Genomic DNA, 14,774 nt, shown 5'->3' with positions numbered 1-14,774 from the left:
TTCCTTAATCTCATCTTTTAAAATCATATCAAACCATTTACATATTCAGGCTCTGCTCAATTTCCATCTGAGGTCATCTCTCTGGATCATTTTCTATGCCCTCTGTAGATTCAAGTTTAGTCTTCTTTTTCGTAATCAGGCATGTGGCACGCAAGTATGGACAGAGGAGCCTGGGGGTAGGAAACCATTATCTCCTTTGTTCTTAAATTGCTCTCTCCATGTGTCTCTGTTTGTAAATATACAGAACCAAGCAATGAACAAGTCAAATTGAAGGACTTCAGAAAAAGTTTCTTGATTTCATCTCAATTCCCAGCAAAGCAATTGGTGGTACTATTTTAGAAGTAAATGAGGTTTGATTGCAGAGATTTGTCTTTGGAACATCTCTACCCAGACACTTTATTCCTTACTAGAATGTTTAAAGGTTGACTAACCGAGATTCAAGATGGCAGAGGAGTAGGTGGAGGTGGAGTTCATCTCTCTTCACGGATGCATCAAGAATACATCTATAGATGCAACAATTCTCACAGAACACCAGCTGAAGACTAGCAGAAGACCTAGGACACCTGAAAGGACTATAAAGATCCTTGCATAACTGGGTAGGACAGAAAAAAAAAGGGAGAAGAGGAGGAGAGGAAGTGGGAAGGGACCTGCACCCTGGGGCAGGAGAGCTGAAGCAGAGGAGAGATTCCCAAATTCGGGGAAACCCCCTCTCCAACAGGGAAATAGATTGGGACAGAAGGGAAGCATTTGAGGCTGTCGGAAGAGGGTGAAGCAGCCAATCAGTGGCAGATGGGACAGGGTGAGAACTACACAGACGGTCCGTACCGCGGACCTATGTGCTTCGGACTGGGATGTGTATTCACAGGGGTGCAAGGGGGCTGGGAGCTGATACATGGGGATTGGAGAAGGGGTCCAGAGAGAGAACTGCTGTTGGCTGTGGGGAGACGGACTGAGGGGATGGGAGGGAGGAAATCTGCAGCAGGGAGTGACTATGGAGGAAGACTGGACTGCCATGGAAGCAGGGCACTACTGCTGAGTCACACACAGGGGAAGGAGCCACTATTATAGCCTCTCTCTCCCCACACACTGACGCCTGCCGATGACAATAAAAAAACCCTGCTCAGGGATGGCCCTCACGCACCTACTGCAGGGTGCCAGAAAAACCTGGCCAAGGCTGGCCCTCACGTGCCTTACACTGGGCACCAGAAAAGGCCCTCACTAGGGTCATATCTCCTATGCCCGTGGCCACTGACTTCCCTGTGCATCCGGCGCCACTGGGGCTCCTGTGATCCAAGCAGTCATCCCACCTCTGCACCTGGTCCTCACAGGGGCAGACCCAAGAGCTCCAAGGCAGCCTCAGGACCAGACTCCTGTGGGTGGACCACATGCAGAGGTGGGGATAAAACCAAAGCTGAACCCCAGGGAGGGGGTGACTAAGGAAGAAGATCAAAAATCTTTCCATCAGCTGTACAAGCTGCAGATTAAATCCCTGTAATCAGCTAGGTAGACCCTGCATTTATGGAATATATGAGTAGACAATGAGTGTTCCCACAAATGAGAACGGTCTACCTCTGGCAGCTGTGGAATTTGGAGGCAAGCACATGCAGGAACTGGGCCAGATCGGAGTCTGAGTGGTCCCCATAGGGCACACAGAAGGTCCAGAGACCAGCCCAGAGGAGAGGAGGACCTCTTGGGGAGGTGGAGGTGGGCTGTAACTCACAGCATGTGCAAGGACACTTACAGCTGAGACTCCAGGGAAACAATTATTACTATTAATTTTATTATGGTTTGATTCATTCTGTTGATAGTTCTAGCTTTTTTGGTTTTTGTTTCTCTTTTTGTTTGTTTGTTGTTGTTTTAGATTTTTTTTTTAAATTTAGTCTTTTGGAATCTCCATGTTTTATAACATATTTTTTTATACATTTCTATTTTTACTTTGCTTTTCTGTTGTCCTGGTTTTTTTCCCTTTTTAATTTATTTTATTAATCATTTTTACTGGTTTGTTCTGTTTCCTTGCTTGATTCCTCAGTTGGCACACTGCTTTGGTTTTGTTTTTAAGTTATGTGTTTTTGTTAGTTTTAATCCAAATTGTCTGATTTCATTTTTGAGTTCTTCTATTTGTGTGGTTGTTCTCATGTTTCTTGTTTTATTTGGCTCTGTTTTTGTTTCTTTTACAGGTATGTGTGTTTTCTAGTTTCTGTCTTTGTTTGTTTGATTTTGTTTATACCATATCTCTGGTGTTTGCTTGTCTTTTTTTTCTTTAATATATTTTCTATTTTTTAAAAAATATTTCTGTTTCTATGTTGCTTTTCTGTCATTCTATCTTCTTTCCCCTTTCTCTTTTTCTTTTTTTCTAAATCTTTTTTGTCAGTTCTTTTTGTTTCTTTGCTTCATTCTTCAGTTGGCACTCTGCTTTGGTTTTGTTTTTTGGTTTTGTGTTTTTGTCAGCTTTCTTCTTAATTGTTTGATTTTGTTCTTGGTTTCTTTTGTTTGTCTGGTTGTTCTCTTGCTTTTTAATTTATTTGGTTCTGTTTTTGTTTCTTTTGTGTGTGTGCATGTTTCCTTGTTTCTGTTTGATTTTACTTTTTACCATTTGTCTGGGGTTTTGTTAGTCTTTTTCTTCCCCCCCCCCTTTATTGCTGGGAAGAGTGACTTGCAGGGTCTTGGTCCCTCGACCAGAAGTTGGGCCTAAGGCTCTGGGGTGGGAGCACTGAGTCCAGGATGCTGGACCAGTAGCGAATTGCCGGCCCCAGGGAAGATTATCTGCTGAGAGCTCTCAGAGAGGCCTCTATCTGAATCCAAGGCCTGACTCCACCCAACTGCCAACAGCTTCCAGCACTGGACACCTCACACCAAACAACAAACAAGACAGGAACACAAACCCACCCATCATCATACAGACTACCTAAAGTCATACTAAGCTCACAGACACCCCAAAACACACAATCTCACACAGCCTTACTCATTGGAAGGAAAAGACTCAGCTCCACGCACCAGAAGATGCAGGCAGCAGTCCCTCCCAGCAGGAAGCCTACACAAGACACTGGACCAACTCCACAACTGGGGGGCAGAGAACAGAAGCAAGAGGAACTATGACCCTGCAGCCTAGGGAAAGGAGACCACAAATACTGTAAATTAGACAAAATGAGAAGACAGAGAAATATCTTACAGGCAAAGGAGCAAGATAAAAACCTACAAGATGAAATAAATGAAGAGGAAATAGGCAAACTACCTGAAAAAGAATTCAGAGTAATGATAGTAAAGATGATCCAAAATCTTGGAAATAGAATAGAGAAAATACAAGAAACATTTAACAAGGACCTAGAAGAAATAAAGAGGAAACAAACATTAATGAGCAACAGAATAACTGAAATTAAAAATACTCTAGAAGGAATCAATAGCAGAGTAACTGAGGCAGAAGAATGGATAAGTGAGCTGGGAGATAGAATGGTGGAAATAACTGCCACAGAGCAGAATAAAGAAAAAAGAATGACAAGAATGGAGGACAGTCTCAGAGACCTCTGGGACAACATTAAGCACACCAACATTCAAATTATAGGCATCCAAGAAGAAGAAGAAAAAAAGAAGGGGTCTAAGAGAATATTTGAAGAGATTATAGTTAAAAAATTTCCCAACATGGGAAAGGAAATAGTCAATCAGGTCCAGGAAGTGCAGAGAGTCCAATACAGGATATACCAAAGGAGAAACACTCTAAGACACATATGAATCAAACTAAGAAAAATTCAAAACAAAGAAAAAATATTAAAAGCAACAAAGGATAAAGAGAAAATAACACACAAGGTGATCCCCATAAAGATAACAGCTGATCTTTCAGCAGAAACTAAACAGGCCAAAATGGAGTGTCAAGATATATTTAAAGTGATGAAAGGGAAAAAACTACAAACAAGATTACTCTAGCCAGCAAGGATCTCATTCAGATTCGACGGAGAAATCAAAAGCTTTACAGACAAGCAAAAGCTAAGAGGATTCAGCACCACCAAACCAGCTTTACAACACATGCTAAAGGAACTTCTCTAGGCAGGAAACACAAGAGAAGGAAAAGACTTACAAAAACAAACCCAAAACAATTAAGAAAATGGTAATAGGAACATACATATCAATAATTACTGTAAATGTAAATGGATTAAATGCTCCGGCCAAAAGACATAGACTGGCTGAATGGATATAAAAACAAGACCCATATATATGCTGTCTACAAGAGACCCACTTCAGACCTATCGACACATACAGACTGAAAGTGAGGGGATAGAAAAAGATATTCCATGCAAATGGAAATCAAAAGAAAGCTAGAGTAGCAATTCTCATATCAGACAAAATAGACTTAAAAATAAAGACTATTACAAAAGACAAGGAAGGACACTATATAATGATCAAGGAATCAATCCAAGATGAAGATATAACAATTGTAAATACTTATGCACCCAACATAGGAGCACCTCAATACATAAGGCAAATGTTAACAGCCATGAAAGGGGAAATCAACAGTAACACAAGCATAGTAGGGGACTTTAACACTCCACTTACACCAATGGACAGATCATCCAAACAGAAAATAAATAAGGAAACACAAGCTTTAAATGACACATTAGACCAGATGTACTTACCTAATATTTATAGGACATTCCATCCCAAAACAACAGAACACACTTTCTTCCCAAGTGCACATGGAATATTCTCCATGATAGATCATATCTTGAGTCACAAATCAAGCCTTGGTAAATTTAAGAAAATTGAAATTGTATCAAGCATCTTTTCCAACCACAACACTATGAGACTAGATATCAGTTACAGGGAAAAAAAAAACTGTAAAAAATACACACATGGAAGCTAAACAGTACTCTATTAAACAACCAAGAGATCACTGAAGAAATCAAAGAGGAAATGAAAAAATACATAGAAAAAAATGACAATGAAAACACGATGACCCAAAACCTCTGGGATGCAAAAGCAGTTCTAAGAGGGAATTTTATAGCAATATAATCCTACCTCAAGAAACAAGAAAAATCTCAAATAAACAACCTAACCTTACACTGAAAGCAATTAGAGAAAGAAGAACAAAAAAACTAAAGTTAGCAGAAAGAAAGAAATCATAAAGATCAGATCAGAAATAAATGAAAAAGCAATAAAGGAAACAATAGTGAGTATCAATAGAACTAAAAGCTGATTCTTTGAGAAGATAAACAAAACTGATAAACCATTAGCCATACACATCAGGAAAAAAAGTGAGAAGACTCAAGTCAACAGTATAAGAAATGAAAAAGGAGAAGTAACAACTGATACCATAGGAATACAAAGGATCATGAGTGACTACAACAAGCAACTATATGTAAATAAAAAGGACAACCTGTAAGAAATAGACAAATTCTTAGAAAATTACAACCTTCCAAGACTGAAGCAGGAAGAAGAAGAAAACATGAACAGACCAATCACAAGCACTGAAATTGAAACTGTGATTAAAAATCTTCCAACAAACAAAAGCCCAGGGCCAGATGGCTTCACAGGTGAATTCTATCAAACATTTAGAGAAGAGTAAACACCGATCCTTCTCAAACTCTTCCAAAATATAGCAGAGGGAGAAACACTCTCAAACTCATTCTATGAGGTCACCATCACCCTGATACCAAAACCAGACAATGATGTCACAAAAAAGGAAAATTACAGGCCAATATCACTAATGAACACAGATACAAAATCCTCAATAAAATACTAGCAAACAGAACCCAACAGCACATCAAAAGGTTCATACACCATGATCAAGTGGGGTTTATCTCAGGAATGCAAGGGTTCTTCAATATACACAAATCAATCAATGTGATGCACCATATTAACAAACTGAAGGATATAAACCATATGATAATCTCAATAGATGCAGAAAAAGCTTTTGACAAAATTCGACACAGATTTATGATAAAAACTCTCCAGAAAGTGGGCATAGAGGGAACCTATGTCAATATAATAAAGGCCATATAAAATAAAACCACAGCCAACATCATCCTCAATGGTTAAAAATTGAAAGCATTTCCTCTAAGATCAGGAGCAAGACAAGGGTGCCCACTCTCACTACTATTATTCAACATAGATTTGGAAGTCCTAGTGATAGCAACCAGAAAAGAAAAAGAAATAAAATGAATACAAATTGCAAAGGAAGAAGTAAAACTGTCACTGTTTGCAGATGACATGGCAATCCTAAAGATGCCACCAGAAAACTACTAGAGCTAATCAGTGAATTTGTTAAAGTAGCAGGATAAAAAATTAATGCACAGAAATCCCTTGCATTCCTATACACTAACAATGAAAAATCAGAAAGAGAAATTAAGAAAACACTCCCATTTACCATTGAAACAAAAAGTATAAAATACCTAGAAATAAACCTACCTAAGGAGGCAAAAGATCTATACGCAGAAAACTATAAGACACTGATGAAAGAAATTAAAGATGACACAAACAGATGGAGAGATATACCACGTTCTTGGATTGGAAGAATCAACATTGTGAAAATGACAATACTACCCAAAGCAATCTACAGATTCAATGCAATCCCTATCAAATTACCAGTGGCATTTTTCATAGAACTAAAACAAGAAATTTTACAATTTGTATGGAAACACAAAAGACCCCAAATAGCCAAGGCAACCTTGAGAAGGAAAAATGGAGCTGGAGGGATCAGTCTCCCTGACTTCAGACTACACTACAAAGCTACAGTAATAAAGATGGTATGGTACTGGCACAAAAACAGAAATATCAATCAATGGAACAGGATAGAAAGTCCAGGGATAAAGCCATGAACATATGGTCACCTTATCTTTGACAAAGGAGGCAAGAATATACAATGGAGAAAAGACAGCCTCTTCACTAAGTGGATCTGGGAAAACTGGACAGCTACATGTAAAAGAATGAAATTATAACACTTCCTAACACCATACACAAAAATAAACTCAAAATGGATTAAAGACTTAAATGTAAGGCCAGACACTATAAAACTCTTAGAGGAAAACAGGCAGAATACTCTTTGACATGAATCACAGCAAGATCTTTTTTGACCCACCTCATAGAATAATGGAAATAAAATAAAAAATAAACAAATGGGACCTAATGAAACTTAAAAGCTTTTGCACAGCAAAGGAAGCCAAAAACAAGATGAAAACACAACCCTCAGAATGGGAGAAAATATTTCCAAACAAAGAACTGACAAAGGATTAATCTCCAAAATATACAAGCAGCTCATTCAGCTCAATATCAAAAAAACAAACAACCAAATCCAAAAATGGATGGAAGACCTAAATAGACATTTCTCCAAAGGAGACATGCAGATGGCCAACAAACACATGAAAAGATGTTCAACATCAATAATCATCAGAGAAATGCAAATCAAAAGCACAATGAGGTATCATCTCACATCCAGAATGTCCATCATCAAAAAAATCTACAAATAATTAATGCTGGAGAGGGTATGGAGAAAAGGGAATCCTCTTGCACTGTTGATGGGAATGTAAATTGATGCAGTCACTATGGAGAAGAGTATGGAGGTTCCTTAAAAAACTAAAAACAGAACTGCCATATGACCCAGCAGTCCCACTACTGGTCATATACCCTGAGAAAAGCATAATTCCAAAAGATACATGTACCACAATATTCATTGCAGCACTATTTACAACAGCCAGGACATGGAATCAACATAAATATCCATCAACAGATGAATGGATAAAGGAGATGTTGCACATATATACAATGGAATATTACTCAGCCATAAAAAGGAACAAAATTGAGTTATTTGTAGTGAGGTCGATGGACTTAGAGTCTGTCATACAGAGTGAAGTAAGTAAGAAAGAGAAAAACAAAGACCATATGCTAATGCACATATATGGAATCTAAAAAATGGTACTGATGAACCTAGTGTCAAGGCAGGAATAAAGACGTAGATGTAGAGAATGGACTTGAGGGCATGGGGGTGGGGGGAGGGGAAGCTGGGACAAAGTGAGAGAGTAGCACTGACATATATACATTACCAAATATAAAATGGATGGCTAGTGGGAAGCTTCTGTATAGCACAGGGAGATTAGCTCCATGCTTTGTGATGACTTAGAGGGGTGGAATAGGGAGCTTGGGAGGGAGGCTCAAGAGCGAGAGGATATGGGGTTATATCACAAATCTGATTCACTTTGTGTACAGCAGAAACTGACACAACCTTGTAAAGAAATTATACTCCCATAAAGTTATTTAAAAAGAAGGTTGACTTCCCCTGTCATCACTAAACCCCTTCATCCAATCATAAACTTTTTTTATTCCATGTGCTATCCCTGTGGATTTAAGTTTAAACGTGGGGAACCTAAGATGCGTGTATACTTTCTGAAATGTGTTGCTTTCACAGAGAATGACAATTTGTCTTCTAGAAGCACAGAGTTTTCAAATTTTCCTTCTTCTTATAAAGCCCCCAAATAATATTTTTATTCTATACTAATCATTATACTTTTATATTGTTACCAATAAAGGAGTAAAGCTTACTAATTTTTAATTTCCTTAGTGTTTTCTCTCTAAATGAGGAACAGATTATGGAAGGGAAAATTTGAAAATCATAGTTGGCTGCTAGCTGCTTTTTTAGCACAATCTATTTCTGAGATTTTATGAGATCTGGCTTACAATGCATTCATTGATAAATGATTCAATATTTAACCATGATTTACCTGTGCCATGTGGAAGAAAATTATGCTGATGGAGCTGAAATCACCGGAACAGAGATTTTTACATCCCATAAAATACATCAACATAGTGTTGAGTGTGAATCACTCACTTGGGACATAAAATATTCCTCTTTTCTAGGACCCAGGATTATATCTCAATATAAATGGTTGATGGAAGTCAACAAAACGAGCCCAGTGCACTGCCTGGTGACATGTGGTAATAAGGATCAACAATGAAGGATGGAAGGTCTCCCCTGCCATCTCTAGGTGCCAAAGTAGTTTTTAAACTCTTTGGGTGGTATAAGCCTGGAAATAGAGAAACATTCAGACCATATGGAAACAGATACAGATTCGTGTAAGGAAAGATGAGAAGCAGCCTTGCCTCTTTAAGGGAATGACTCACCAAGGGAGCATGATACATGAGTTCCTCCCTGAAGCTTCACTACCTATGTATTTATCTGAAAATTTACTTCATCTAAATTGATGAGATCCAATGTTACAATCTAGGAGATTTCAGTTGGAAACTATACTTGTACAGACATTGGAAAGGTGATACCAATTCATGTTGACTCCAATTAGCACATGGAGTCAATAGACTAATACAATATTTATATATTATACCCATATGCTAAAGAAGGCACAAGTAAAAATGGTCAAAGTTTTATATTCAGGATAGGAAGAGTAGTAGATAGCTCATTTTCTGGGGAATCTGGAAGTTTTATTTTGCTAGACAGTAAACTTTACTTGTGTAGGATCACCTATGTTTTGATCATTAGTATATATCTTATTCCTTCTGCCACTGTTGGCCCAAAATAAATTTAAAATAATTTTATTTTGGTCTGTCTTCTTGGAGACCAGGAAATTTCAGAAGCAATATGAATTTTGGAAGAGGGGTATTTTGAGGGGAAAAATGGGAAAATGGGAAATAGCTGATCTTGCTGTAGGAGAAGGTAGGAAGACCCAGGGGTCCAAATTCTACTCTCATTATATTAATCCTTAAACCCTGGGAAGTTTTCCTGGGATGCTATTCTAACTTAAGGCCGGGCTACTATCCTGATGCATCTATAGCCAAAAGCAAATCTGGCTTTGCTTCATCCCTTTTTCTATAAATTCTCATCAAGTTAACCAGATCTGCAGTCATGGCCAATAAATACACCATACCTTGGCCTTTCTCAAGGCCCAAGGCATTTTAGCTGGTGTCCAGGCCAAGAATCAAAATGAGATTTCAAGTCCCTTAAACTGATTCTGGGTCTTGCATTTAGGCTGACAAATGACATTATTCTTGTAGAATCCAGTAAGTGCCAAAGCCCTTATCCTCAAAATATGGTGGCTTTGGATGTAGATAAAGGGCTGATTTTCCTAAAGGTGACATGACTTATACCACCCAAAATGTTTGGCTGCCATTGTCTCAGGCTTACTTGAGGCAATTTAAAAAAAATTTTTTTGAGGTGGCAGACAGCTTGAAAATCGTGGTGCTCTTTGCATAATACTGTGAAATATGGATGTATTTAATTCTAGTATTTGAACTAGGAACAATTTTCCTAGCAGAAAATGACTATATTATAGGTATGCAACATAAAATCACAACACACGTGCATGCAAACAACAAGCTCTTGAGGGAGGCATGATCTGTTGTTTCAGACTTTTGCTATTAATATTCATTGGCTGCTTGTTCATTTGTTTTGTTCTCTGCCTCACAGGCAAGCAGTAGAAACCACCAAAGGTTTAAGAAAAATTTATGGAAGGAAAATTTAAAGTTGAAAACATTCTATCCATTAAGTTATTATTTCCTCTAAATTGGCAAGGCTGCCATTATTCAATTTCAGCAGTGAAAAATCTTGGATCAGCATGTGGAACATTGAGGCTCTTTGGGAAAGCAGTTTGAAAATTACAGATGGAAATCAGTATAATGTAGGTTAACAATCTGAAACTCAGGGTCAGACACACCCAGATTTGGGTCCATACCCTGTCAGTCTTACTAGCTGTGGGATTCTGGGCATGTCATTGAATCTTTCTGTGTCAAACTTTTTTCCACAGTGAAATGGTCACAACCATAATATCTTAGAATTGTGTGTCAAGTGAGGTAGTATATCCTTAAGGACTCTTTGATTTTGAGCAAAAGAAATCAGCTTTGAGGAAATTAAGCAAATAGTTTATTGGATGGATATTGGTGCTTGACAATATCCATGAGAACCTGAAGAATCAGGCATGGAAATGCGGTTGAACCAAATCAGTTCTGGAGGCTCAGAAGCAGAAAAGATAGCAGTAATTTTATAACAGCAACTCTAGTCCAGTCATCCTTAATCAAATGGAATAGAACTTCTTTGACTCTCTGATGGTGTTTGAAATATCACAGAAGAAACATCTAATTGGCCTAGGTTGGGTCAAAGGCCACTTCTTGTTCAGTAATAAGGAACACATTTGATTACAGTTTCTTGTCAAGACTGTCTTCAGTGAAGTATTCCTTTTTTTTTTTTTTTGGATTATGGTCATTTGGTTATGTGTTTAACTTTGAATCAGAAAGTTTGAAACAATAAGTCCATAATCAACACAGAGTGAGGGCCAGCCTCTGAGTATCAGCTTATATCAGCTTACAGAGTTCTTTGGGATCCTTGTTAGAACAGTGAGGTTTGAACAGGGAACCAGAAAGGCAAGCATCTGTTTCTTGTGACCACTCCATTAGATAATATGTACCTCATGCCCTGGAATCCTAACACACAGGTCCACGTGTATTACAGTTCTATTTTTTGTTTTTTTTTTAATTTTTTTAATTTTTATTTTATATTGGAGCATCATTGATTAACAATGCTGTTAATTGTTAGTTTCAGGTGTACAGCAAAGTGATTCAGTTATACATATACATGTATCTATTCTTTTTCAAATTATTTTCCCATTTGGGTTATTACAGAATATTGAGCAGAGTTCCCTGTGCTAGACAGTAGGCCCTTGTTGGTTATCTATTTTACATATAGCAGTGTGTACCTGAGGTATTCTAATACCTTTTTCAGTGGAAGCGGTATTCTAATGAAGAAAAATGGGATACAATTGGAAGGGGAAATGAATACAGGTGTTCTAAAACAAAAATGTCTTCTTTTTTCAGCTTTTTTGAGGTATAATTGACAAACTGTAATAAATTTAACAGGTACAATATGATGATGTGATATTTGTGTACATGGTGAAATAATTCCCATAACTGAGTTAATTAGCATCCATCACCTTACATGTTTACTTTGTGTGTGTGTGTTTGTGTGTGTGTGTGTGAGAACACTTAAATTCTACTCTCTTCACAAATTTCATTTGTCCAAACAGTATCAACTATAGTCACCATTAAACAAAAATGGCTTCTCTAGATGGAGTATGCAGGGTGCCTGATACCTACTAGGTACTCAGTATATGGTATTTAACCTCACCTTCCTACTTCATTTAAGGCAATCAGATGATGCACAGTAAGTGGAGTTGACTTGGGATACTGGGTATTACTCTGTAATATTTTGACATTAGTCCAGTAATTTTTAAGAGTGTCAGAAGCCCAGTATTAGTGGTTTTCCATCTTTTTGGAATGAGCCCCTTCACTCACAAAGGGGCTTTGGATACCAATCCTTCAAGAGGAGTCAAAGGATCTCTAAAGATGTAGTTTCTCAAACCTGGGGCCCACAGAGGTTGCTTAGATAGAGTAACTCTGCCCAATGAATTATTATAGTGACCTCCAGGGATGTGTGGCTACTTACATCATTGTTTTCAAGGATATTGAAGATCTTGAAGATCTACATTTGGGATCACTATAAAAGAAAATTCTATGGGAAATGTTCTATTCTCTAAAGTGTGTATCTTTTGATAGATATTTTCAGAATAAGCATGGCCAAAAAAAAAAATACTCTTTTTTATCTCTGCTGACTACAAACTAAATCTACAAATACCCCAGAGAGTCTGGCAAATCTTAGCCATCACAATATGATAATTTCACTATTTCCCCTGAAGTGACTGGGAAAATTCACTTTGTGGGTATATTTTCATTGCCAACCGTACTCTAACATTTTCCTTTTATCTCCCTTTCACTTCTTGTTTACCCTAATTATTTTATTTGCTAAACCACAGTCCAATTTTATTCTTATACAGATTTGTACTTTAAGGAGAACTTTCTAACTATGGTCTTTTGAAACTCCAACAACCTGTATTCTGATGTCAACATTTTAAAATAGAGTAATCCTTCATTCCGCCCCCAGTTGTAATTCAGAAAACAATGGCGGGGAACAGTCCCTGTAGTGCACTGTACCTCTTCCCCATTTCAACTTTGTGACCAAATTCACCACATCACCTCTTGAGTTCTTCATTAAATTATCAGGACTCTACTGCATTTAGGATTGATTTGATAGGGGACTCAGAGGCCATCAGAGCTACAAGGTCTGTATCTCCAGCTTTCATTTTCCTTTTTCCTTCTTAAATCAAAAAAACACTTTGGTTTGTCACAGCCTGACCCATCTATTCAGAAGTTTGTTCCATTAACTCTTTTAATAGTCTCTTCTCCAGGGCTCTGATGAAATTAAAGTCATTTCCACCCTAGACGCTGGAGGGCTCCTGTCTTTCACCATAATTCACTGGCTCCAGCTAATGGGCGGGGGAGGGGCAGAGTGGAGGTTATTGCAAGGCTAGGCCATGCTTTGCAGACTGTGCGGTGATTGAAGATGTGAAATGGTGCTTTTTGTCTCTTCTTAGATCTTTGTTAGAATGCTTATTTTGTCCCTCCTAACCTAGCTCTGGTGGGATGTAGGTAGAGTGGCCTCCATCTTAGTCTATATAACTTGTGCTAGGAGAGATCTAATCTTTCCATATTCTTTTCCACCCCTTTGACAGAGGCCTGAATTCACACTGTTAGTAATTCATTCTTTCAATTTAAGGTTTTAGATTTTCTAAAATTTTTAGAATAGCATATTGAGTTTTATGAGTCATTAGCATCTCATAAAAATTTTATTTTGCATTTACTAGGTAACACACTTTGAACCAGAAAGATGAGAAGAGTCAGAGAATACTGGGTCCCTGAGTTAGTGGGTAGAGGTGTATCAGAAAAGCCAAGAAGCTGACAGCAACTAAGGTAGCTTTTGCCAAACTTTATGGTATTTAACACAGAGCTGGCCAGTCTCTATTCCCTACATTCAAATATTGTTCTGTATTCCTAAAAGTGTGGATACTATTTTCTATTTCTTGGAATTAAAGTTTGTCAATCACTCTAGTCAGATCGTATCCTAATCTTTTTTTTTTTGGACATAATTGTACACCCTATTTAACCTCTTTTTCTGGCAGGACTGGGGAGGAAACTTCAGAAAATATTTCCAAAAGAGAAGTCATAGACACTGCCAGTCAACAAATAACATCAGAAATGTGAACGAATTAAAATCAAAGTGAAGTAACTTTTTTTTGCGGTACACAGGCCTCTCACTGTTGTGGCCTCTCCCGTTGCAGAGCACAGGCTCCAGATGCGCAGGCTCAGCGGCCATGGCTCACGGGCCTAGCCGCTCTGCGGCATGTGGGATTTTCCCGAACCGGGTCATGAACCCATGTTCTCTGTATCGGCAGGCGGACTCTCAACCACTGCGCCACCAGGGAAGCCCCAAGTGAAGTAACTTTTGTTTCCAACCATGATACAGTCATTAGTCCGGGACTTGCCCTTCTGGCATAAAAGGATAGAAAACTCAAAAAATATATGAAACAACTGTAAAAAGCAATAGAGAACTATGCAGGAAGGGAAACAAACTAGGTGAGCTCTACAATTGCCTTGACTTTCTGCTTGGGGACAATTTTTACTGATAAGAACAGATACTACACTTGATCTTAGCCAAAAGGCTGAGAAGCAATTGGGGGCAGTTTTTAGAACACAGTGTAGAGATGGGAACACGTGCAGAGCACAGTTGTCTTGCTAAGTTGAAGGTACAGCAATCAGAGTTTTGTGAGGATAAGGTTTAATCCAGAGTACCGGAGAGTGGAGGGAATTACACAGATTAAGAACTCTAGAAACCAGCATGGAAGTTCTTTTGAACAGGTTGCTGAATATTAAGTATGCACTTGTTGGATAAGGTAAGC

At 38.2% G+C, this 14,774-nt stretch overlaps 1 pseudogene; it reads right to left on the bottom strand.

Moving 5' to 3' along the window:
• Window positions 1-14,372: 14,372 nt before the first annotated feature.
• Window positions 14,373-14,549, bottom strand: LOC115803125 (U2 spliceosomal RNA; annotated as a pseudogene).
• Window positions 14,550-14,774: the final 225 nt, after the last annotated feature.

This window comes from Delphinapterus leucas, chromosome 1 (genome assembly GCF_059928025.1).
Source record: "Delphinapterus leucas isolate spDelLeu-1000000601 "Yukka" chromosome 1, BTC_Dleu_Yukka2, whole genome shotgun sequence".
NCBI lineage: Eukaryota > Metazoa > Chordata > Mammalia > Artiodactyla > Monodontidae > Delphinapterus > Delphinapterus leucas.
Note: the sequence above shows the minus strand (reverse complement) of the source record. Positions and strands in the feature narration are given on the sequence as shown.